Here is a 27424-nt window from a genome sequence, read left to right on the forward strand (position 1 = left end):
CAAGCTCTTAGTGGTAGATATGTGTTCCAAAATTCTACTTTTCACTTCAAAACTCATATTTTATCATTGGCAACAAATGCTGTGAGCTGTTTTCCTTCAAGTGACATGCTCACTTCATTCATCTTCACGAAAATGTCTGCCAAACACCCAAATCTAGTAACTTCAGTTAAGTGAAAATAGTATTTCACAAAAAAAGCAACGAACTCAGCTCTCAATTCAAACACTCACAAAAGTGCTTTTTCTCAAGGCAACCATTATGGTTCAGAACGCAGAAGCACCTTGAGCATAGTTTCCATTTCATCAAAGAGAATATTAAAAAAGACACGCATACGAGTCAAGACTTAATAAAATTAGTAACTTTTACTGCTCCATCAAGTACATTCTTAAGTGCAACTAACTGTTTTCTTCTCTTTCACCCAGTATGCCCCACTGAGGAATACGGTGACAACAGCTGAGAGGCGTGCCACTGCCCGGATTCAAGCTACAGCAACAACAGCTCTACCCACCTTTGCTTTTGCACCATCCGTGCGTATGTGATCACAGAGGAAAAAGGCAAAGAAAGTTGTTATGAAAACAATTTTGATCTTGCAAAACCCTGTAACTCTCAAGGGGCCGCCAGAGGTAGAAGGACCACCCCTGAGAACTGCTACTGCAAAAACACTGAAATTCCTATTCTATTCAACATCATTAATACCTTCTCTCATTCTTTTTGTTTCTGATCTCTCCTCCGAACTTCCAATTCTGAAGAGCTCTTCAGCCTTAAAACAATGCATGACTCCAAGAATGGAAGCCCTTTACGTGAGGATGAAATGTGGCCACTGTGAAGTCACAATGATTTTGACATTTTCCATAGCTAAGGTCAAATCATTTTGTGCCTCAAGATGTTAGCCCAAAACAAAATAATGTGCCTTATTTGTAAGATATATCTAGTCCAAAAAATTTGTAAGTGATTAGTTTTTTGTTTTTTGGGTTTTTTTTTCTGGACTGGTCTGTAACAAGCATTTTACTTCAATCTTACATGTGGAACAAAAGTGGAATCCCCTGAAAAGTTCCAGGGAGCATATGGCAATATGATACTGGAATGGTGGAATACGGGAATACAATACTGAAACTACCCTTATCAAGTTCTCAAGACTAGAGCTCCATGTTATTAAATCTGGTAGTGATTCTCAGTCCTCGTCTCACGTGACCTGATGGATCCATCACTCTCTTCCTTGACATGCTTCCTTCCCTTGGTTCCAGAAGTCACGCCTGCCTGATTTTCCACCCGCCTGGCCTGCTGCTCCTGCTCAGCCCCTTTGCGGGCTCCCTTTCCCCTCCTCACCCTCTAACTTAAGGGTGTCCCATGGCTCAGGCGTTATCCATCTACTGGTTATTTCACTGGTCTCATGGCTTTAAATACCATCTATTTGTTGAGCGTCCCATATCGGTATGTCTGCTACAAACCTCACCCTCGAACCTCAGACCCTCTGTCTACTGGCAAAACCGATCTTCTGATATCCGCCCTTCCCCCACGAATGTGCTTCTCAGCCTTCCGCATCTCAGTTAAAGACAACTCCTTCCAACCAGTGGCTCAGGCCAAAATCCTGGGGCTCATCCCTGCTTCTCCTTTCTCCCTCCCACCCCACATCAATCCGTCAATAATGCCTGTTGGTTCTACCATTAAAATATTCCCAGGTTCAAATATTTCTCTCCACCTCTACTGTCAGTGTCTTGGTCCAAAGCCCGGTGATCTCTTACCCAGATTGTTGTTTCTCCCTTCACCCCCTTCAATCTAATCTCTACACTCAGCAGATTGATTTTTTTTTTTTAATATGTACGTCAGATTATATCGCTCTGCTATTCAAAACCACCCAGCGGCTTCTCATCCACCTCAGAGCAAAAGCCAAAGTCCTGAAAATGGAGGTCCTGTGTGCTACAGTCCAGACCCCTCTCTGACCTCATCCCTTTTCTCTCCCCACTTATTCCCTCCTCTCAAGCTACTACACAAGCCTCCTCACTGTTCCTTGAACATGCCAGATATGCTCCCCTCTTAGACTTCCACCTTTTCCATCTAGAATGTTCTTTCCCCAGTAGTCCACATACGTGGTTTATTCCTTCATTACCTCAGGCATTTACTCAAATGTCACTTTTTTTTTTAATATTTCTTTTTGAGAGACAGCGCGCACACACACACACACGAGCAGGGAGGGGAGAGAGAGGGACCGAGACAGAAATCAGAGGCGGGTTCTGCGCTGACAGCAGAGAGCTCAATGCGGGCCTCAAACTCATGATCCGTGAGATCATGACCTGAGCTGACGTTGGACGCTTAACCAACTGCGCCACCGGGTGCCCTCAAATGTCACTTTCTTAAGAGGTGTTCCCAGACCACCCTATTAACCCTACCTCCCCACACACATTTGGGCCCATCCTTCCTTATTTTACTCTTCCTCCCTAGCATTTATCACTGACATGATTAATATCGTATTGATTTATCGTATTTATTGTCTCTCTCTACCCAGCCCCCCCCCCCCAGAATGTAAGCTGCGTGAAGGCTGAGATGTGTGTCCCATCTGTCAGCCCTGTAGCCCGACTATCCAGAATGGTGCCTGCCCCATAACTGGAACTCCAGAAATGTTTCCTGAATGAATGAATTTGAACATCATTTTCTGAAATTTAAAAGGATGATGCTGTGATTCCCCAGTCTGAATTTGTTTGGGAAAAGCAATAAAAAGATCAACTCTTTGGGGCGCTGAGTGGCTCAGTGGGTTAAGCTTCCAACTCTTGATTTCAGTTCGGGAGTCACAATCTCACAGTTCGTGAGTTGGAGCCCCACACAGGGCTCTGTGCTGACAGTGTGGAGCCTGCTTGGGAATCTCTCCTCTCTCTGTCCCTCTGCTGCTGGCTAGCGCGTGTGCTCTCTCTCTCTCTCTCTCTCTCAAAATAAATTAGTAAACTTAAAAAAAAAAAATCAAGTCTCTTTCTACCTAGCAGATTAGCAAGAGATTGGAAGTCTGACAATAAGTGCTGGTGAGAAGCCTTATACACTTTTGGGGGCATATTAGATGGTACCTGCCAGCTCCATAAAGTTAAAGATGCGTATATAGTGCACCTCCCAAGATTCCATTCCTACATATCTGCCAAGAGAAAATCTTCTAACACACGCTGAAGAAGCCATATTCAAAGACATTCGTCACAACAACGTTTCTAGTAGTAAAAATTTGTAAACAATGTCCATCAATGGGGGAATGAGTAAACTGTGATACATTTATAAAATGGAATACTATGTAGTGCTTGAAATATATGAATTCAATCTTCATGTACAAATCCCAAATTATAATGCTAAAAGGAAAAAAAAAAAAAGCCAGGGGAAACCTAAGTGTAGTATAATGCAATTGGTGTATACTTGAACTTACACAAAACACTTGTACATTGCTGCGGCCAAACGTAAATGGAATAAAAGCATAAAAACGTGGATGGAAAGTAACCACACAGAGGTGAGAACAGAAGTTACCCCTGGAGTAGCACAGAAGGCAGCAGGGGAACTGGAGTGAGGAGCGAGGCCAAGGGAACTTCAAATGTATCCGCAACATTTTATCTTTTAAAGAAAAAGTTCTGAAGCAAATATGGCAAAATGTTAATATTCATTAAATCCAGATGGTGGTTTTTATGACTATTTTTTATCTAATTCTCTGAACCATTTTACATGTTTGATCTTTCCCGTAGTTTAACGATAATTTTAAGGGGGGAGGAAAGATCGTATCTTGAATAATGAAGGAAAGATTAATGATTATAAATTAAGCCTCAGGGCTTTCACTAACAGGGGTTAAAACACTATAAGCTGGAAATCCATTATTCATAGACTTTAAAAATAAAAGAACATTTTAAAAATCTTTACATCTATTGGGACTCTCTCTTTCCTAAGGCAACTCGACGTAGGATAGTTTTAAACTAGCTTTAGTATTTTTTAGCCCGTGGCCTGAACTCCAGAGACTTCGAGAGAATGAAACTGGAAGCTTCCACACGGCCTGTTAAATGGGAAGAAGCCCAAACCTCTTGATCTATATACTTCGTGGCCCCAAAACAAAATCAGTCAGATAAATTTCAAAGAAGGCTTAGAAGGAAGAAAGCCAACCGGGAAAGAAGGAGAAACAGAGCAGACAAGACATTTTCTTTCTCCAATGTCTTTCGTGATTACAGTCCATTGTTTCTTAACAATAATCAGTGTTATTCTGCAGGGCTCTGCCTGTCTTTCCAGATCCAATAGGGAAAATACCACCTTGACATCACAAGGTAGGTAGGTATTTTGAACTGTAAAACCTTTCCAACCATGCATTTTAAAAAGTAACCATTCCTAGAGAAGAGAAGTCAGATCCCATCCCAAAAGCACTTTTAATCTATTAGCTTCTGCCTCAGGGCCCCTAATGGGCATGAATCTCAAATCCCCACTACGCACTACAGGAATCTCATGAAACCTGAGGCCCACCGGTCTCAGCAACACTGTGGTGAACTCAAGGAACTGTTTCCCTTGCTAAAAGCAATTGGAAATGCTTGCATCCAAATTGCTCCCCAAAAAAACTGACTTAGCAGAAGCCTGGGCCAGGAAGGAGGAAGAAAGAGAACAATGTTTAAAATAGCACCAAAGATTACAGACACACAAAGAATTTCATTATTGGAGAAAGTAACGGATTTATTGGGAGGGGAAGGGGGAAGCCAAAACTAACTCTGGTAGATTTACCCAAATTTGTTTTAAAAAATGAAACATATATTGTCCTCTGAACCTATCCTCTATGTAAATCTTGAAAAGTATGTTTTAAAAATGAAATATAACAGAGTAGAAAATATGAGTACATCAAACATAAGGAAAAGTATTATTTCCTGAAAAGTCTGTTCAGATAAATGTATACTATATGTACATGCATACTGGGTCATATCAAATACATTTTTTTTCTAAAGGGTGCAGTCAAAAAAAATGAAAAAAAAAAAAAACACGCTCTAAAACAAACCCATTTTATGCAGGGTTCAGATTAGAGAGACGCTCACAAACACCACAAAACCCCATAAGTAAACACTAGGTTTGAGGACTACTCATTCAGAGAAATGTCATCAGTTTATTGTCATTTTAGGTCTGAGAAATTCTTCCACATCTACATAAAAGAACCTCACGGGCCTGGGTGAAAGGTATTCATTTACTCATTCAACGAATATTTACTGAGCATCTTTTATACACCAAGCACTGTTTTGGGTGCTAGCGATACATCAGTGAATAAAACAGAAAAAAAAAAAAAAATTCCTGGTAAAGAACCTAGAAAGATCCCCTCCTGGCCCTGGCTCAGAAATGGAAGAAGTAACCACTGTGAAATATGCCAAATGTTCTCCACAAGAATGGCCCATCTCTAGGGAAAAAGACTTTACCCAGAGCTTTATCCTAACTAGGGAGAGGAAATTTCCCTAAGGCCTTTCTAGCCTTCTTGTTTCACCTAAGGGGGAGAAAACAGTTAATAAACACTTGTGAAGGTCACAACCAAGAGACAAAGACCCATTAAAAGACTGAGATTTAATGATAAGATTGCAAAATACTCCCCCTCCCCCATACTTTCCTATCATATCACGGGTCATAAGAGTGGGTTACACCTAAAAGAGATGAAAGGTGCACACTTTGAGCTCCTGGGGGACGTGCCTGGGAGGCTCAATCGGTTACACATCCGACTTCAGCTCAGGTCATGATCTCACGGTTTGCGGGTTCGAGTCCTGCGACAGCTCAGAGCCTGGAGCCTGCTTCAGAATCTGGTATCCCTCCCTCTTTCTTTGCACCTCTCCAGCTTGCACGTGCTCTCACTTTCTCTCTCAAAAATGAATAAATATTTTTTTTAATTAAAAAAAAAAGAAAGAAAGAAAGTCTGACTCTTGATTTCAGCTCAGGTCACAATCCCAGGTTCGTGGGATCGAGCCCCATGTCCAGCTCCACAAAGAGCATGGAGCTTGCTTGAGTATCTCTCTCTCCCTCTGCTCCTCTCCCCCACTCATGCTCTCTTTCTCTTTCTAAAATAAATTTATTTAAAATTTTTTTATTTAAAAAAAAACAAAAAAAAAAAAGGACTTCTTAGGGAAGACCAAAGATAACCAAGAGACCAAAACAAGAACACTAGATGAATTTGAAGTTTCTGGTACTTACGGTTTTAGCGATCATTAAATACAAACCAACTCCTAGCCAGATTAACATAAAATCCCAAACGAAAGGCCTATTAACCTCAGTTCCTATTACCCAATGCATCATGTCCAGCCTTCAATTAAAAATTATTATAAGGGGCACTTGGGTGACTTAGTTGGTTAAGCATCTGACTTCAGCTCTGATCTCATGGTTCATGAGTTCTAGCCCCACATCAGGCTCTGCACTGACGGTATGGAGCCTACTTGAGATTCTCTTTCCTTTTCTCTCTGCCCCTCCCCCACTTGCAAGTACGCATGCACACACATGCTCTCTCTCTCTCTCTCTCTCTCAAACTTTAAAAAAAAAATTTTTTTTTTAATTTTTTTTTCAACGTTTTATTTTTATTTTTGGGACAGAGAGAGACAGAGCATGAACGGGGGAGGGGCAGAGAGAGAGGGAGACACAGAATCGGAAACAGGCTCCAGGCTCCGAGCCATCAGCCCAGAGCCCGACGCGTGGCTCGAACTCACGGACCGCAAGATCGTGACCTGGCTGAAGTCGGACGCTTAACCGACTGCGCCACCCAGGCGCCCCTAAAAAAAAATTTTTAATATTTTTATTTATTTTTGAGACAGCAAGAGACAGAGCATGAGCAGGGGAGGGGCACAGAGGGAGAGAGGGAGACACAGAATCCGAAGAAGGCTCCAGGCTCTGAGCTGTAAGCACAGAGCCTGATGCAGGGTCTGAACTCACGGACTGTGAGATCATGACCTGAGCTGAAGTCGGACGCCCAACTGACTGAGCCACCCAGATGCCCCTAAATAAATAAACTTTTAAAGAAATTACAATTAGGGGCTCCTGGTGGCTCAGTCAGTTAAGCATCCAACTCTTGGTTTCAGCTCAGGTCACGATCTCACAGTTTCATGAGTTCAAGCCCCACTTCGAGTTCTATGTTAACCCTGCAGAGCCTGCTAGGGATTTCCCCTCTCTCTCTCTCTCTCTCTCTCTCTCTCTCTCTCTCTCTTTCTCTCTCGCCCTGGCTCATGCTTTCTCTGTCTCTCTCAAAAATAAATAAGTAAACTTTAAAAAAAATTATAAGCAATGCCCAAAGGCAAGAATAACAGTGTGAAGAGACAAAGCAGTATCAGAACCAGACTCAGAGATAACAGAGATTTTAAAACTATCAGACAGAATTTAAAATAAATTTGGGGGTGCCTGGCTGGCTCAATCAGTTGAATGTCTGATTTTGGTTAAGGGTCTGAGTTCTGCTCAGGTGATGGTCTCATGGTTCGTGGTTTCGAGCCCCATGTCCGTCAGGCTCTGTGCTGATAGCTCGGAGCCTGGATTCTAGGATTCTGTGTTTCCCTCTCCCTCTGCCCCTCCCCTGCTCACACTCTGTCTCTCTCTCTCTCAAAAATAACTATGGATGAATATGTTAACGATCCTACTGGAAAGAGTAGAAAACACCCAAGAACAGATGGACAATGTAAGTAGAGATGTGGAAACTCTAAGAAAGAAAAAAGAAAATGCCAAAAATCTAAAACAGTGTAACATAAACGTAGAATGCCTTGATGGGCTCATCAGTAGACAACGTGGCTGTGGACTCAGAGCTTGAAGATATGTCAGATGAAACTTCCCAAATGAAAATGCAAAGAGAAGAAAGAATGTTTTTAAAAGTCCAAGAACCGTGAGATAATTTCAAAATGTGCAAAATATGCATAATTGGAATAGCAGAAGAAGAGAGAACAGAGCAAAAGAAATACCTTAGGTAATAATGGCCAAGAATTTTCCAAAATTAAAAACCAAGAACAAGCCCCAAATCCAGGAAGCTCAGAGAACATCAAGTAGGATAAATACCAAAAACAAGAACAAAACAAACAACTGGACACACAATATTACCTTATTTAATCTAGACAAAGCCAAAAACAAAGAGAAAATCTTGAAAGAAGCCAAAGGAGAAAAAAAAAACCAGCAAACCTATACAGGATTAAGGATGAGAATTACAGCAGGCTTCTTACCGGAAACGATACAAGCAACAAAGACAGCAGAATGAAATAGTTAAAGTATTAAAAGAAAAAACACACTAACCTAGAATTTTGGGGCCAGTGGAGTTATTCTTCAAAAGTAAAGGAATAAACAAAAGACTTCCTCAAACAAAAACATGCTCTGAAAGAAATTTTTAAAAGAAGTTTTTCCAGGAGAAAGAAATGATACAGGTCACTCATATCCACCCACAGAAAAGAAGAGCATGAGAGAAAGAATAAATGAGGCTCCATCCATTGGCTTCTTCAAACACTAAAAGACTGATAACATAGGGAGAGGACATGTGCCCCAAGGGATGTCAGACAGAAACCAAATGAGAGATGTGTGGAGGTGACCAGCAGTCGGAGGAAAACAAAGCAGTTTAGGAGGACAGGAATTTGAGATGGCAGTCGAAAGCAGAGAAAATTGTGGACAAGGAAAGTCTTGCTGGGAAGGTGACTTCTGAGCAAAGACCTGAAGATGGCGGACGGAATAGAGAATATCAGTGGAAGAACATTCCAGGCAGATAAAAGAGCAAGGGCAGAAGCTCTTGAGGTGCTGGTGAGTCTTGGGAGGATAAACAACAAAAAGGGGCCAGCGCATGTCAAGGGCAGTGAAGGAGGAAGAAAATGACAGCGGTAAGAGATTCAGTGGAATTTGAAAAATTCTTCGTAAGTAAAATTATTCTTAGTGAAATAGGAAATGCTTTGGAGCAATGGTTCTCGATTCCTTGTGCACCGAGAATGAATGATCTGGGGAGTATGAAAAACAGACCAACAAAAAGGACAACCAAATCCCAGCCTCAGGGATTCCCATTTGCTTGGTCTGGAGTAGGGTGGGGTCAGCTATGTTATCTAAAAATTCCCCCAGGGTATCCTAATATAAATTTGGGGTAAGAACCACTGGTTTACTGTTACTGAATTAGCCCACTGTACTAAGAGTAGGACTTTAGCTCTATCCAAATGTTCTAGGCAAAACCAAAATTATGCAGAAAAATTGCACAGAAAAATATGCAGATGAAAAAAATGGGGGAATATAAAACTCTAGGAACAGAATCTAGTGAAGGAGCTCTGTGTCAGTAGTGGTTCCAAGGAGACCACATATTACACCACCTTCCATGATATCAACTTTTCCCCGGAGAGCCTGCCAGGGGCTCTCAATAAACATGACAGATTAAACACGTATATTTATCTCTGTCTGTCCCCTTCTCAAACTCCATCAGAAAGACAGAAAAGAAATACAAAAACAGGGGCACCTGGGTGGCTCAGTCGGTTAAGTGACCTTTGATCTCGGCTCCGGTCACAATCTCGGTCACAATCTCCGGGTTTGTGAGTTTGAGCCCCGCGTGGAGCTCTGTGCTGACAGCACGGAGCCTGCTTGGGATTCTTTCTCCCTCTCTCTGCCCCTCCCCTGTTCGCTCTCTCTCTGTCTCTCTCTCAAAAAAAGAAATAAGATTTAAAACAAAAAGAAATACAAAAATACAAACCCACTAAAAATGAATAGAAAACAAAACAACAGTTAAAGAGGGAGGCAACATTCTGGAAAGCGAGTTGAAGCTGAAACCTAACTGCCTGAACCGGCTGGGGAGGCAGAGCTGCCGAGAAGCAGGCTGATGGCGCTGAGGGTCAATAACCGGGTCACCAGGTACCTCTGAAAGTGAGAACCTAAGTGAGCCTAAAAACAGGAGAGACCAGTGAAAGCCTGTATGGAAAACAGAGTTCCTGGACCCCCTTCCCCACCAATTCAGCTAGGCAGTCACCCTCCCTAAACCTGAACAGGAGAGTTAATTTTTAGACTCTGGATAGAATCGACTACACCTGAGGATTTCAGGCACAGCTGAGGGTAGTGATAAGGCACCATGCGGATCCAGGAAGATAAGTAGAAGTCTACATCAGGAACTGTGACAAGTCACTGGCCCCCCACCCCACTCACCTTCCCTCATTTGAGTCCTAGCACACAGCTAAGCCTGCTGGTACTTCATGCAGAAAGGAACACAATTTGAGGAGAGACTCAGACAGAAAAGCCAGATATCAAAACAGGCAGAGAAAAAAAATAACTGACAAGCTGATCCTAAAATGCATAAGAAAATGCAAGGGATCCAGAATAGCCAAAATAATCCTGAAAAAAAAAAAGAAAAACAAAGTTGGAGGATTCACGTTTCCTGATTTCTAAACTTACCACCAAGCCACAGTAATCAAGACCATGGAGTACAGGCATAAAGACAGACCTACAGAGCAAGTAAAGAAAATTGAGAATCCACAGACAAACCCATACTTTTTCGTCCAATTGATTTTAGACAAGGGTGCCGAGACAATTCAGCAGAAATAAGAACAATAGTCTTTTCAGCGAATGGTGCTAGCACAACTGAGTATGCGTGCGCGAATGAAGGTGGGCCTGTGCCTCACACCTGATCCAAAAATGAACTCAAAATGGATCAAAGACCAAAATATAAGAGCAAAAACTCTAAAACTCAGAAAAAAACGAAAGGCATAAATGTTCATGACTTTAAGTCAGGAAATGGTTCCTTGGACATGCTATGAAAAGCACAAATAAATAAAAACAAGATAAATTTGTCTTCATCAAAATTAAAATTTTCTGTGCTTTAGAGCAGACCATCAAGGAAGTGAAAAGACAACCCAAAGAATGAGAGAAAATATTTGCAAAGCATGTATCTGATAAGACTCGTATCTAGAATAAAGAACTTTTACAACTCAGTAATAAAAAGCCAAATAATACAACTTAAAAAGAAATGCACAGGGGCACATGGGTGGCTCAGCTGGTTAAGCGTCCACCTCTTGGTTTCAGCTCAGGTCAGGATGTCACAATTCGTGAGTTCGAGCCCACATTCCGCTCTGCACTGACTGTGGAGATTGCTTGGGATTCTCTCTCTTTCCCTCTCTCTCTCACTCTCAAAATAAACTTTTTTTTTTAATGGGCAAAGGATCTAAACAGACATTTCTCTAAAGAAGAGATTTAAAAAAAAAACAATATATGAAAGGATGCACAAGCTCACTGGTCACTAGTGAAACGCAAACATTTTAAAACCATACTGAGGGGCGCCTGGGTGGCGCAGTCGGTTGGGCGTCCGACTTCAGCCAGGTCACGATCTCGCGGTCTGTGAGTTCGAGCCCCGCGTCAGGCTCTGGGCTGATGGCTCAGAGCCTGGAGCCTGTTTCCGATTCTGTGTCTCCCTCTCTCTCTGCCCCTCCCCCGTTCATGCTCTGTCTCTCTGTGTCCCCAAAAAATAAATAAACGTTGAATAAAACCATACTGAGATACCCCTTCACACAAACTAAAATGGCCAAAATCAGAAAGTATACAAGAACAAATGACAGCAAGAACTTGGAGAAATCAGAATCCTCAAATAATGCTAGCAAGAAATGAAAAATGGTGAACAACTTTGGAAAACATCTCGGCAGTTCCTCAAAAAGTGAAACAGAATCAGGGCGCCTGGCTGGCTCAGTAGGTGGAGCACGTAACTCTTGGTCTTGGGATTGTGAGTTCGAGCCCCACGTTGGGTTAAAGATTATTCGAAGACAAAATATTTTTTAAAAAGTTAAACAGAATTTTAAGACCCTGCAATTCCATTTCTAGGTGTATGCCCAAAAGAACAAATGTGCATAGCAGGATTATTCAGAATTAAAAAAGGGGAAACAACCCAAATGTTCATGAACTGAGAAATAGATAAGAAAATGCAGTATATCCTTACAATAGAATATTCTTTGGTGAAAAAAGGAACGAAGTGCTGTTTCATTCTGCAATATGGATGACCTATGAAAACTTGACACTAAGTAAAAAAAAAAGAAAAAAAAGGACGCAGGCAAAAAGGCCCGATTATTATATGATTTCATTTATACAAAATACTTAGAATGGGCAAATCTGTGGAAAGAGAAAGGAGATCAGTGGTTGCCTAGGGCTGAGAGGGTCAGGGGGGTGGGGTGGAGTGACTGTTAATGGGTAAAAAGTTTCTCTCGAGGTGATGAAATGTTCTGCAAATAGACAGTAGTAAGTAACAACTACACAAACTTTGTGAAAAGGCTAACATTCGCTGAAATAACACTTCAAAGCGGTGAATTGTAAAGTATATGAATTATATCTCTTTTTAGAAAGCTTATAGTTAAATGAAACAGAGATCAAAAATAGCCTCAAAACAATTCAGAGATAAAATATTGCACCTAGGAAACAAGAACAGAATGTAATTTTAAAGGAAGGAAGGAAGGAAGGGGTGCCTGGGTGGCTCAGTTGGTTAAGCGGCTGACTTCAGTTCGGGTCATGATTTCGCGGTCCGTGAGTTCAAGCCCCGCGTCAGGCTCTGTGCTGACAGCTCAGAGCCTGGAGCCTGTTTCAGATTCTGTGTCTCCCTCTCTCTGACGCTCCCCCGTTCATGCTCTGTCTCTCTCTGTCTTAAAAATAAATAAACATTAAAAAAATAAATAAATAAATAAATAAAGGAAGGAAGGCAAGCAGGCAGGAAGGTGGGAAGGCAAGCTGGCTGGGTGGTTGATTCAGAGAATAAGAAACTGCTCTTAGAAAGGACAGTGCTGACAGAAAAAAACAAAGCTGATGAAGACACACGCTAAAAAGTAGAACCAAAAGAAAAAGAAGAGGAGAAAAACAACTTTTTTAAAATAGAGAATTTATTTTAAATGTTCACTGTCCAACTTAGAGTAAGTCCAGAAATAGAAAAGGGGGAAAAGGGGGAAAGAAATCAGCACAGAAATGTTACAGAAGATTTTTCTTAAGTTGAAGTACATACAGTTCCAGACAGAAAGAACCCAAGGAGTGCACAGAACAATGCATGAGAAAACAAACCACTCTAATGCACAATGCCATGAAATTTCAGAACAGGAGAACAAAGGGTAAACAAGCTTCCTGTCACATTTACAAACAAGAGGAATCGGAGCAGCATCAGACTTCAGACAGTAATACTAAATGCAAGAAGCCAATGCAATGCTTTCAGATTTTAGATAAAATTATTTTCAATCTAGAATTCTATGACCAAAAAAAGGCATCAATCAAATATGGCTGGAAAATAATGGTGTTTTCAGATTTGTAATCTCAAAAAAATTCCTCCCAAACTGCTTTCCTCAGGAAGCTACTGAAAGATGTGCTCCAGGAGAGTAAAGAAGAAAGAGGATGGATAGTGGGGATTCACATGGGAAAGACAAAAGGAATTCTGAGATGAATGATGAAAAAATCCCAAGGTATTACAGTGTAACAGCCCAGAAAGCAATCAGTCCAGACCAGAGAGTTTATACGAAGTATTATCTCTAGATGAAAGAATGAAAACGGAAGAAAAAGTACACGATGCATCTGATGCACTTAAAAAAGGAGAACTTTAGCTCTATCACAATGTTTGGTGCAGGGGTGCCTGAGTGGCTCAGTCAGTTAAGCATCCTTGATTTCGGCTCAGGTCATGATCTCACAGTTCATGAGTTTGAGCCCCACAATGGGCTCGCCTACTTGGGATTCTCTCTCTCTCTCTCTCTCTCTCTCTCTCTCTCTGCCCCTCCCCACCTGCGAGTGCGCAGCCGGGCACTCTCTTTCTTATAAAGGACTCTGAGTTGAAAGGGTCTCTTTTTTTTTTTTTTTAAATGTTTATTTTTTTGAGAGAGATACAGTGAGAACCAGGGAGGGACAGAGAGAGAGGGAGACACAGAATCCGAAGCAGGCTCCAGGCTCTGACAGCATAGAGTGCGACATGGGGCTGGAATTTACAAACCATGAGATCAAGCCAAAGTCAGATGCTTAACCAACTGAGCCATCCAGGCGCCCTGCATTCTCTCTCTCTTTCTGTCTCTCTCACGCTCCCTCTCAAAGTAAATAAATAAACAAACATTAAAAAGAAAAAGTTTGGTGCAGAATTAGTGACAGGAACACAGAAAACTATGCAAATGAAAAAATCAGGAAATAAGGAAGTAGTAACAACAAAAGTTGTATGAAAGGAAATGTAATCCTAATAAACTAGGTGGCTCAGCTGTGAATAAAATTTATAATTATAAGAGCATAAACCATTTAATCAAAACTTGTGATGTGGGAATACTCAGAAGATCAGGGTAGAATACGTGTTTGTGGAGACTGGCCAGAAAGAGAGCTAAATCCTCACCTTCGGTAAGTTAAAAGACAGTAAATAAAACTGACAAGCTAAAAAATAACAGTATAAGGATGTCACTCAGAAAGGCAGAAGTTGGGGTGCCTGGCTGTCCCAGTCAATAGAGCATGTGACTCTTGATCTTGGGGTCATGAGATTCAAGCCTCATGTTGGGAGTGGAGCTACTTAAAAACCAAAACAAAACAAAACAAAAATATGCAGAATACCATAAAAAAAAAAAAAAACCCGTTGAAAGTCATGAACTCTATAGAGCAAGAATCAAGAACAAAGAGGGGTGAAGCTAGGAAATGCTGTTGCGTTACAAGTCTTGTAATGCTATTTGGCTTTTTAAACTATGTGCATGTATTATTTTGGTCATAAATAAAATTTAAATTCAGAAAAGGAAAAGACTTCTCTTCAAATCAGGTCATAGGATGATGTCCTTGTTTAATTTTAATAAGAACATCCCGTCTACATTCAATTAGAGTAGTGGGTTGAATTGTAGCACCCGAAAAGGCATGTCTAAGCACTAACCCCCTGGAACCTGTGAAGGTGACCTCGCTTGAAAACAGGGTTTTGCAGATGCAATTAAGTTACAGATCTCAAGATAAGATCACCTTGCATTTAGAGTGGGTCCAGCGTCCTTTTAAGAGACAGAGGGGGAAAGACATAGACACAGGACAGGAGGCCATGTGAAGACTGAGCAGAAATCAGAATCCTACAACTCCAAGCTAACAAACACCTGGAGCCACTAAAAGTTTTGAGGCAAAAAAAAGAATTTCCCTCAACCTCCCCACCTCCACCCCAGCCTAGAGGGATGAAGCACTGTTGATCCTGACCCCTTAATTTCAAACTTGTGGCCTCCAGAATTGTAGAGAAATGCATTCACTTAGTTTTAAACCAAATTGTGGCAATTTGTTACACAGATAAGAAGGAAACTAACACAATTAGCAACAAAGGCTTTGGAAGATGTTAAGTTCAACTGCCGTCAGGCTGAAACTGCAAGTCCTCCTCTAAGAACACATCCTTTGGAGGCCCAACTCCCCCAGGACCACAGTAACTTCCTCCCAAAAATAAGCCCCTATAGTCACAGGGGCCATGGTCTTGCTCAAACTGTTTCTTTGTTGTGATTCCAGACACAAAAGAGAATCCTAAACATATTATGCTTTATCTCATTATTTTTAAAAAGTGAGTATTTTTCACGCTCTGTCTCAAAACAATTTTTGATCCCACTACTGACACAGCGATTGATTAGCTTTAGAGAATTAAGAATAAGGTTAAGGGGCGCCTGGGTGGCTTGGTCGGTTAAGCGTCCGACTTCGACTCAGGTCATGATCTCACAGTCTGTGAGTTCGAGCCCCGCATCGGGCTCTGTGCTGACAGCTCAGAGCCTGGAGCCTGCTTCAGGTTCTGTGTCTCCCTCTCTCTCTCTCTGCCCCTCCCCTGTTCATGCTCTGTCTCTGTCTCAAAAATAAATAAACGTTAAAAAAATTAAAAAAAAAAAAAAGAATAAGGTTAACTATTTTAATGAAAAGTCAGAGGATGAAGCAAAGAGAGCTACACTGGAAGATAGCAGACAGCCTATCTCCAGTCTTCCCAGGAAAGCTTTACGATCTCCCTCCTCCTTTCCACCTCTTTCCTTTTCTGCTTGGCTAGGCCCCTCCCCCCTCCCCCACCGGCCAATTTCTTCCTCTTCCCTGCAATGACAGGGGCACGCCTCAGGCCCTGCAAGGGTATCTCTGGAGGGCTCACAACCAAAAAGGAGCTGGACTCCAGCTCAGAGTTAGACTGTGGTACAACCTGAACTACCAGCTTGCAGGGGGGGTTATCAGCTCCACACTGAAGGTAACAAATAAAGCCCTTACACCTTCCATTTTAAATAAGAAACTAAATAAATAAGTAGGGGTGCCTGGCTGGCTCAGTCCAGAGAGCATGCGACTCTTGATCTTGGTTTGAAAGTTCGAGTCCCACGTCGGGTATAAAGATTACTTAAAAATAAAATCTTTAAAAAAAAGATAATAAATAAATAAAAAGCCAGCTTTCTTTGCCTATAATCCACAAGTGGTTAAAAGACAAGAAACTCTTGGTTGAGGTAGTAACTGCTTAGTTCTTCTCATGAGCAAAATTAAACCCGTCAAAGGTCCACCAACAGGTTCATAGTTGCCAAAGATATCCAGAAAGACAACAAAGATCTATCATAGTCCTTTTTAGTTAAAATATTTGAAATACCTGAGATCAAAAAAGCAGGGAGAACATGTTTCAGTGTATTCTCCTGGGAACAGAGGGAGCTGAATAATGCGTGGTGCTGTGACCCCAGAAGATGGGAGGACAGTAGCTGCTGTCACCTGCACTGAAATCGTCACTTGATCTCCACAGAACAGAGAGGGTACAATGAAAACAGGACTGGGTGGTTCTTTATTTTTAATATTGTTGAAATATAATTCACATACCATAAATTCACCCTTTTAAAGCATACAATTTAGTATATTCAAAGTAGTGCAACCATCACCACTATCTAATTCCATAACATTTTCATCACCCCAAAAGAAACTCCATACCCGTTAGCGGTCACCCCTCATTCCTCTCTGCACGGAGCCTCTGGCAACCACTGATTGACTTTCTGACTCTATTGTCTATTCCAATGTCTATTCTGGACATTTCAAATACATGGAATTATACAATATGTGGATATATGACATTTTGTTTACCCCTTCATCAGTTGATGGACAATTCAACATTTAGGTTGTTAGGATGGGTTGATTCTTGAAGCCAGGAGAGCATAATGGTCAAGGTCACCTTCTGCAGGAAGGCAGCCAGCCTCGGACTGAGCCCCTTCCAGACCCTCTTACTCACCCTGCCCAGTTCAGAGCCACGGTAACTGTTTCAATAATACTTAAGACCCCACTCTGTGCCAAGTCCTGGAAATACAAAGGTGAATGTCACAGGGTCCCTCCGGGACCTCGGATTTCTTGCTCTGAGAGACCCCCCGTGAAATAAGTCTTCCAAAAGCTTTTGGCAAAAGAAAGCAACCACACGTCAGATTTAGCAAGCAAACGACAGCTCTTAGAACATCTGAAGCACCTGGTCCTTTTTATCACCCAACTTCAACAAAAACCTTTCGGCCAATCTTAAAGAGGTAAATAGGTTTAACCATCCCTAGCTTTTGAGTGATACTGGACAAGTTACTTACGCTCTCTAAATCTCAATTCTTTATCTGCGAGATGAAGCTAATAATGTTACTTACCTTATAAGATTACTGTAAGGATTAAATGAGTTCAGTCAAGTAAAACAGCACACAGTAAGTGCTTCAAGTATTAACTACAAACTAAGCTAGTCCTTTTTTTTTTTAATGTTTATTTATATGAGAGAGAGAGAGAGAGAGAGCGAGAGACAGTGTCAATGGGGGAGGAGCAGACAGAGAGATGGAGACAGAATCCGAAGCAGGCTCCAGGCTCTGAGGCGTCAGCACAGAGCCCGATGTGGGGTTTGAACCCACGAACCTGAGCCAAAGTCGGACACTTAACCGACCGAGCCACCCAGGCGCCACCACGCTAAGCTGGTTCCTGATGCTAAAATTCTAAGCTCTGCAATTCCTCAAATTCTTGACTCAGCCTTGAGTGAAGAAACCACTGAACACTGATCTCAAGGTAGCAGATGAGCCAGGGAAGAGCAAAACTACTCACCAGCACCAAGATTTTAATTCTAATTAGCCAGTTGTGGAAACAGGCAGAGCTTCTCATTTATAATTATAGATCCACCCATGGTATTCACTTCTTGAAAAATGTGGAAGAAAAGGGTCTATTCAAAACAATTCCTCCTTTCCTTCACATTCTCATGCTTTTCCAGTTATTTCCAACACTAATTCTTCTTTCTTGGCCTCTCTCCTGCAGCCAGCATTGAGTTACCTTCCACTCTCCAAAGGTCCATATTGAAAAACAATCAAACAGAACGGAACTTTGCCAAATGACATCCGTACAAAGACCAAGTACATAAAAAGAGAGAGGGAAAGACAGGGGAGGGCCTATCTTTGGGAGCACAGTGGAATTATAGGCTAATAATAAAAGAGACTGGAAAGCAGATCTCACAACAAAACGGGAAGCAAAAGGCATGAGTGACCCAGAGGAAGGGGACATCTGCCCCAGGTCAGGACTGCTGAGTCTTAGTGTTTGGCATTTTCCTAGAAGTAGTTATTAACACTTGACTTAAATCATTGAGTGTTTACAAGCTTGTGGGGAAAAGTAAGGGACTAGAATTTTTGTCTCAATTTTTTTTTTAATGTTTATTTATTTTTGAGAGACAGAGTGCAAGCCGGGGAGGGGCAGAGAGAGAGGGAGACAGAATCTGAAGCAGGCTCCAGGCTCCAAGCTGTCAGCACAGAGCCTGATCTGGGGCTCAAACCTGCGAACTGTAAGATCATGACCTGAGCCGAAGTTGGACACTTAATAGACTGAGCCACCCAGACGCCCTAGGACAGGGACTTTCTAAAAAAGATTCAGTTAGTTCCTTTTAAGGGAAACAAGATCTTCCCTTTCATTCCCACCTCTCAGAAATTCCAGAATCTGTAACAGTCCAAAGTGACTCAAAATCACTCCAAACCAGCTCACTAATTTGATTCCAATGGGAGTTCATGGTCGTGTATCCACTACCACACATCTCCTAATGAAAGCATGAGATCTAAACTCAGAAGACCAAGATTCAAATCCCAGCTCTTTCATGTCTTGGCTACAAGACCTCACGCACATCACTTCACCTCAGTGGGGTCCCATTTTAAATCTATAAAACAGAATAGCCAACAAACAATAGGCATTCGATACATGTCAGGTAAGACTAATATTTAAACATTAAAAACTCATTACCCATCCTTCCAGGCTGTGTCTTTCCCATCGTTCTTGGAGGTCTCTAAATTGGTTACCAACCCAGAAAGGCAGACTAACTGCAGAAATTAGCACTCAAATTGATTTCAGTGGCACCACAAAGATGTACGCCTTGAAGAGTAGTCTCCTCAAGGAAAAAAAAAAAAAAAAATTAGTGGGGCACCTGGCTGGCTCAGTCAGTAAAGCATGCGATTCTTTTTTTTTTTTTTTTTTTTTTTTTTTTTTTTTTTTTTTTTTTTTTTTTCAGAACCCTCTTTAAGTATTTTACTGACAAAATGTAGAGCCTGCGATTCTTGATCTTAGGGTCATGACTTCAAGCCCCACTTTGGGCATGGAGCCTATGTAAAAAAAAAATAATAATAATTTTTTGAAAATAGCTTGTTGTTTTCAAAAGGATCTTTACATGAAAAGTGAAAAGGAAAGAAAATCAAGTTCACCAAGATATACTACAATGCTTTGCTGTGTTTAAAATTCCTAGTAGTGTAACAGTATAACCTGAGATTTTATTACAAAATTTAACTTCCTGCACAAAGCACTCCTCTTGGATATGTATCAACACTACTCCATAAGTGACTTCGCCTAGTGTCTTAACTCTCAACACCGTCCACCTGCTAACCACTTGCACAAGTACCTCTTTCACCCAGGCCTGTCTCCAGAATTCCCTAACTGCCCCACACACTTTCCACTGGATTTCTATTAGACATGTTAAAATCAATGTCAACAAAATTGAGCCCCAACCCCTGTTCCTCCTACAGTCTTCCCCTTTTCAGTTTAATGATAATTCCACATTCTATATCCACAACCCTTGTGGACTATACTTCAAAATATACCCAGGGCCTGACCATCTCTACCACCTCCATCTCTCCCACCCCGCCCTCCTTCGCTTGGATCATGGTGATAGCCTCGGAACTTGATTCCCCGCTTCTAGCTTTGCCCCTCTGTGCTCTTTCTCTGCACCATAACCAGGCTGAGATAAAAAGCAAGATATGTCTTCTGCACTCCACTGCTCAAAACCCTCCAGTGACCCCAACTCACTGAGTAAAAGCCACCATCCTTACAATAGGCCAAAAGGCCCTCCATGACCTGCTCATCTCTCCCATTGTCCCCAACACCTCTTTGACCTCACACTTCTACTCCCCCTCACCCACACCCTCCAGCCACCGTAGCCTCCTAGCTGGCCCACAAACCTACCAGGGGTGCTCCTTCTTAGGGCTACTCAACTCTGCCTGAAGCACTGACACAGCTCCCACCCTCAGCTCCTTCAGATCGTTACTTAACAGTCACCTTCCCAGGAAGGCTTCTCTCTAAAGACTCTAAGGGAAACTGCAACCCCAGCCAACACTCCACACCACATGCCACTTCCCTCCTTCATTACAATATAATATGCACTTCATGTGCTTATCTTGTTTATTGTTCCTTGCCCCACTAAAATGTAAGATCCACACGGGCAGAGATTTTTGCTTTTCTTGTGTATTATATTCCCAGTGTTTAGAATAGCACTGTCCAATATAATCTTTAATTTTCAAGAAAACACATTTTTAAGGTTTGGTTTTTTTTTTTTTTTTTTAGTTTTTATTTACTTTTGAGAGAGAGAGAGAAAGAGCAAGAGAGCACAGGGGAGGTGCAGAAAGAGAGGGAGACAGAGGATCCAAAGCAGGCTCTGCGCTTACAGCAGAGAGCCCGACACGGGGCTTGAACTCACAAACTGTGAGACCAACTGAGTCATCCAGGTGACCCACAAGGAAACACATTTTAAAAAGTAAGAAGAAACAGGTGAGGGGCACCTGGGTGGCTCAGTCGGTTGAGCGTCCAACTTCAGCCCAGACCATGATCTCATGGCTCGTGAGTTCCAGCCCCACATTGGGCTCTGTGCTGACAGCTCAGAGCCTGGAGCCTGCTTCAGGTTGTGTCTCCCTCTCTCTCTGCCCCTCCCCTGCTCATGCTCTGTCTCTCTCTCTCTCTCTCTCTCTCTCTCTCTCTCTCAAGAATAAGCATTAAAAAAAAGAAAAAGAAACAGGTGAAATTAATCCAATTACATTATTATATTTAACCCAATAAACTTAAAATGTTTTTGCGTATAGTACATATTGATACTATATTAATAGTATGCTTGTTATAACATTAAAAAAAATCAATGACATCTTTTACCCTTTTTTTTTTCATACTGACTCTTGAAAATCTGGTGTGTATTTTGTACTCATAGCATCTCTCTAGTACTCAACTATATTGGACAGTACAACTGTAGCACAGTGCCTGGCCCAGAGCAGCACTCACACATATTCCTTGAATGAAAGACTGTTTTCCAGGAAGAGGCATCTATGGTATAGTAGCTTTTTAAACGTCAACTGCATTCTACATTCACAATCTCTGGTGTGATATATATACTATTTTTTCCTTAACTTGAAAAAATACTTTTAAAATACAACTTTATATTGCTTCTATAAATGAGAGAGAATGGGTCTAAAGCTAACAGGCCTGGGCTTCAGTCCCTGCTCAGTCATTCATTCACTAGTCTGGGATGAATCTAAAGTATGGACTCCACCAAAACTGTTTCTTCATCTGTGGAACAGGGACAATACTGACCTTCACAGGATCATGGTGAAAATTAAATGAGATGTTGATATAACCTGTTTGTAACTGAGAAAGTCATCATTAAGTAAAAGAGACTAAGAAGCCAACCCAAGCTTTTTTCCTATGCCTATCATTTCCACGTGGACCAATAATACAAAAAATGGCAAGGCAGTCTGACAAAAGAGCTAGGTCTCAAGTTCAAAAGCCTTGTCCTCCGCTTATCGCTATGTGACCTTTAGAAAGTCATGCATTCACCAAACGTTTACCAAGTGACTACAACATGCCAGGCACTAGGGTAGCAGCCAAACAAGATATGAACCCTACCCTTGAAGGATGTGCAGTCTAGGAGGAAGAAAGAGATGAGGAAACAAGAAAACAATAAATTGTTTTTAGGGGCGCCTGGGTGGCTTAGTCGGTTAAGCGGCCGTCTTTGGCTCAGGTCATGATCTCGCGGTCCGTGAGTTCGAGCCCCGCGTCGGGCTCTGGGCTGACAGCTCAGAGCCTGGAGCCCGTTTCAGATTCTGTGTCTCCCTCTCTCTGACCCTCCCCCATTCATGCTCTGTCTCTCTCTGTCTCAAAAATAAATAAACATTAAAAAAAATTAAAAAAAAAATAATAAATTGTTTTTAAAAATCAAGCCACTCTCAGGTCTGTTTGCTCATTAGGAAATGGGAATAATACCTTCCCAACATAACCCAAAAGGCTGCTACAGAAATTAATTTTTAAATGTTTGTCAAATACTTCAAAAACTTTAACTCACGTTTTTTGTTTTTTTATAATTTTGTAAATGTTTACTTATTTTTGAGAGAGAGAGTGAGAGTGCTAGCAGGGTAAGGGCAGAGAGACAGAGCCAGAGGATCCAAAGCAGGCTCTGCACTGACAGCAGAGAGCCAGATGGAGGCTTGAACTCAGAACTCTAAGATTGTGACCTGAGCTGAAGTCGGGCACTCAATGGGGTCACCCAGGCACCCCTTTAACTGTTAAGCATAGTCATTTTTTCCCCCTACTTGTAATCCAAAACGACTCTGGCTCCTGTGACTGTCCAGTTTGAACATTCACTCCAGTTATATCACATCCATGAAATTCATTTCACTTCGGCAAATTTTAGTAAGCATGCAGAAAAAAAGGATGAGCAGCTTTAACACAGTATTTAATACCGAAATAATGATCCAGGTCACAATTCTAAGGAACACAACCCAGACCTCTCAGTTACCCTACCTACTTACAGTGTGTCAAGATAAGCAATCATAGGGTAAGGGAAACTGAATAATTTAAACTGAAGAAAGAGGAAAAGTCATAAAGCAGTAGAGACACTGTGTCCAAGATTTCTGCAGTGTTGCTGAGGTAATACTGGGCTACGTCGTGGTCAACAATTTAGGCTAAAAGCCATTTTATGGCCAGAGTGAAGTGCCCACACTCCTTTTTTAAGCCTCGAAGTTGATCAGATCTGGGAAAATCTCAAAGAAAGATGATCTGAAGGGCTAGGTTCCCAAGAAGTGGAACCCTACCCAACCAGGACAAAGTGGGTGTGACGAAAGCAAAATGATCAAGATTCTGTGATCCTTCCTGAAGTTTAAAAACTGAATGGTACCCAAATCAAAGTCTGGGGTAACAATCATTCCCAAAGAAGAAGGAAGGAAGAGACTCTCAGATGGGGTTCACACCGCATCTTCTTCCTGATTTCTCCTTTCCCTCCTTGTCATATTCTCAGGAGCCCCCTTCCAGCTCGGTCCCAAGTCGCCCCTTCCTCCAGTCCCGAACCCTCCACAAAGGTCACGCCTCTTCATCCCTGACACCAAAGCTCCTTTCCCCCTTCCGGCAGGACCTGACGCCCTCCGCAACCCTGGCCGCCTCCGCGTCCACTTCTAAGAACCCCCGCGCGCGGCCCGCCGTGCGCCCACCCCGCTCGGGCGGGAGCCGGGACACCCCTCCTCGGAGGCCGGAACCGCCGCGCCAGGCCCCTCCCACAGGAAGCCGCCGCCCCCCGGCGCCCGGGCTGCACCGCCCCGGCCCACCACGCGCGGCCCGCCGCCCGCCGCCCACCCCGCGCCCCCGGCCCGCCCGCGCGCTGAGTCCCCCGCGCCCATCGCGCCGGCGCTCGCTACCTGCCGCGGCCACAGAAGCGGCGCCCAACTCCGCTCCCACTTCCGCCTTCCACCGCCCGCACTCGGGCCGGGTCACGTGACCGCGCGCGGTCACCTGACCCGGAAGAGGCTGGCCAGAGCTGCAGGTGTGGGCAACCTAGGCAGGGCCTGGGTACATTTGTCCCGGAGTCGGCCTTCTTATCATTCCTGTGTTGGAAAGTGGAAGGGCTTTCCACTCGCTAGCTGATCCCGGAGCAAGCAAATAAGTTGAAGGCTCACTGTGTGCCAGGCTCTTCATTCACTCCCGTCAACCTCGGAGGCGGGTCTATCGTTAGTTCCATTTTACAGGTGAGAGGAGGCCAATCAAGTCAACAAATATTTACTGAGCTCCTTAAGGTTATGCAGTAAATACAGACGCCCAGTTAAATTTGAATTTCAGGTAAACTGCTATGCAATATAGATATCCCCTAAATACTCCACGGGACATATTTATACTAAAAAAGCAAAAAAGTATTTGTTGTTTATCTGAAAATTTTAGTTGAGCATTTTGTATTTTTACTTGCTGTATCTGGCAACCCTATGCCTACCAGGTACCAGGCACCATTCTGGACTCTAGAAACACAGAAGTAGTCTTTATGGAGCATCTATTTTTGTGACATAAAGCAAAGGTAGGAAAGCTTCAAAAACCCCAGGCTGGGTCCATAAAGTGCCTCACCACACCAAACCAGCCCCCGTTTCCTTAATCTACAAAGCAGATAGAATGTTATTAATTATAAAGAACATTTCAAATCAACAGTCTGTACTAACGAAGACTCTAATTCTTCACTTTTAATCACTATTTATTTAAAATTAATACTATTTGGAGTGCCTGGGTGGCTCAGTCAGTTAAGTGTCTGACTCTTGATTTCAGTTCAGGTCATGATCTTAGAGTTTCGTGAGTTCCAGCCCCACATCAGGCAGTACAGAGCCTGCTTGAGATTCTCTCTCTCTCTCTCTCTCTCTCTCTCTCTCTCTCTCTCTCTCTCCCTTGCTCTCTGCCCCTCCCTCATTCACTCTGTCTCTGTCTCTCTCAAAGTGTATAAATAAACTTAAAAAAAACCTTTAAATAAATAAATGAAATAGTAATCACATAATTAGCCTTAAGCACTGCAAACTATCCTGTTATTTTGGAGTTTTTGAGTTTAGATGGATCCTATTATACATGCAAATTAAATTCGTTGAGTACTTAGTCTCTACTGTTCCTATTCCCATTCCAAATCCAGGAGATGGCATTTCAAGGAGATACAGGCCTCTCTTGTAGAGACACAGGTTCTAAAGGTGCGATGATGAGAGAATTGGAAAGCAGGGGGCTGACACTCTCCAGGGGCCAAAGCATTGGTCCCCTGGCTCAAGCCTCTTTTATTTTTGCAAATTGTCTTATAACAGCAAGCACATACAACGTAGTATTTGACATCCTGACAGGTCCTACACCTGCAGTGTATTCCATACCGGGTCATGAGTACATCTGGTGCCAGACAAAACATTCTTATCCCAGGCCTGGCGCCTGTATGGTGTCCTTCTGGAGAGAACGAGCAGTCCCGGCCACCTTCTGTCCTGGTAATGAAACTGCTTTCAGTTTCTTGGTGCTCTCTCTCTTTCCTTCAAGACATTCTTAGGGTGTCTCCGGCTTCTTGTTCTCCAACACTCTCATCCTATCTTGAGCCCTACATTAATTCCTATTAAAACTATAAAACTGTTTAAAACTTCTCTAGTTCCACTGAAGGGAGTTATACTAATTGTATTCCAGAGGAATTGGGAAAGGATTCCTTGACTTGGTGGTATTTGAGTAGATGTTCACTAAAAGATAGAAAAGACCAGGCAAGCATGCTCACAATTGTGCATTAAAGGAGTAAAACCTGGGGTGCCTGGGTGGCTCAGTCGGTTGGGCATCCGACTTCGGCTCAGGTCATGACCTCGCAGTCCGTGAGTTCAAGCCCCGCATCAGGCTCTGGGCTGACAGCTCAGAGCCTGGAACCTGTTTCGGATTCTGTGTCTCCCTCTCTCTCTGACCCTCCTCTGCTCATGCTCTGTCTCTCTCTGTCTCAAAAATAAATAAATGTTAAAAAAAATTTTTTTTTTAATTAAAGGAGTAAAACCTAATGAGTGTATGGTGATCTATGGGGCCCTACATGATCCCTCCTCACCTCATCTCCAATTACTCTTCCCCTCGGTACTCTGCTTCACCCACTCTGGCTTGGCGCTTTAGGACTGGATTTTCCCTTTGCCTGGAAAGCTCTTTCCCCAGGTAGTCAGATGGCTGACCCCTTCATCTCTCATCAAATGTTTGCTCAACTATCAGAGTGAAGCCTTTCCTGATCACCCTATTTAAATATGCAACCCATCTCTTACTCCCCCTCCTACCAGCCTCCTTCCTGCTTTATTTTTTCTTCATATTTCTCCATACTTACCACTATCTGACATATATGAATATATGCATATGTGTGTATGTACCATGTTTCCTACTACAAGAATTGTGAAGATAGGAGCCATATCCCAGCTCCTAAAGCAGTGCTCGGCCCACAGAAGGTCTCTTTAAGTAAACTGCTGAATGAGTAGATTTCATCAACATTTATTGAGCTGTTGAACACATTGCTGTAGATCCTACAGTATAGGAGATTTTTTTGAAAAGACATACGATAAATTCTGAAATGTTTTCATAAAAGTGTCCCTCAAAAGTTACAAATTGAATTGAAATGGTCATTTGAGGAAAAAGACCCCAAAACACAGTCCCTGACTTCCAACCTACATTAAAAAGACACACAATTAGTTACAGTGCAAAGGAGGAATAATAACTGCTTATGGAGCAACAGAACTAAAATGTCCTGAAGTGTAAGGGTGCCCGGGTGGCTCCGTTAGTTAAGCAGCCGACTTTGGCTCAGGTCACGATTTCTCGCCTAGTGGGTTCAAGCCCTGTGTCGGGCTCTGTGCTGACAGCTCAGAGCCTGGAGCCTGCTTTGGATGCTGTGTCTCCCTCCCACTCTGCTGCTCCCCTACTTGCACTCTGTCGCTCTCTCTTTCTCTCAAAAAATGAATAAACATTAAAAAAATTAAAAAGTAAAAAATAAAATGTCTTAAGTGTGATCAGAAAGAAAAGCTCAAATCTGTCCTTGGGGAAAAATCTGATTTGAGTAATCAGAGACTACTTTATAGAGGGGTCCACTGACCTGCTTCTTAGAGACTAAGTAAGTAATGATTGGTCAGCACAATTTTCTGGAAGAAGACAAAACATGAGCAAAGACAGAGACAAAAAGTCTGTGAGACACTGCCAAGAGTGTTCAAAGGAACTCTAGGATACTAAAGTATCACCAAAGTCAGGGAAGGAGAGACAATTCAGAAAAAGATGGTCAGCGATGTCAAATTCTGCAGAGAAACAGAAAGCTGAGAAATAAAACCAACATTTTTTTATGAACATTAGAAACAGCCTTCCACCATGTCATTTCAGGCAGGGCAAGTAGGACAAAAGCCACTGGCTCTGGAGACTGAAGAGAACTTATGGTAAGAAAAATTGAGACAGATGTTTGGGGAAAGAAAGAGGATTTGGGCACCTGCGGAAGGGGACCTCCAGGGCACTGAAGGATTTTCGGAGGTAGGATGGATAAATTATAAAAAAGGA

General features: G+C 42.4%; 1 protein-coding gene across 1 annotated transcript in view; it reads right to left on the bottom strand.

Moving 5' to 3' along the window:
* The window catches only part of WWP2 (WW domain containing E3 ubiquitin protein ligase 2), a 150142-nt gene extending 126263 nt beyond the window's left edge, over positions 1 to 23879 (bottom strand). Inside the window, exon 1 of the mRNA XM_030299840.2 lies at positions 23794 to 23879. The gene's annotated coding sequence lies outside the window, so the exon portion shown is untranslated. The remainder of the gene's footprint in view (positions 1 to 23793) is intronic.
* Between the last annotated feature and the right edge of the window lie 3545 nt (positions 23880 to 27424).

The sequence above is a fragment of the Lynx canadensis genome, chromosome E2 (genome assembly GCF_007474595.2).
Source record: "Lynx canadensis isolate LIC74 chromosome E2, mLynCan4.pri.v2, whole genome shotgun sequence".
Taxonomy (NCBI): Eukaryota; Metazoa; Chordata; class Mammalia; order Carnivora; family Felidae; genus Lynx; species Lynx canadensis.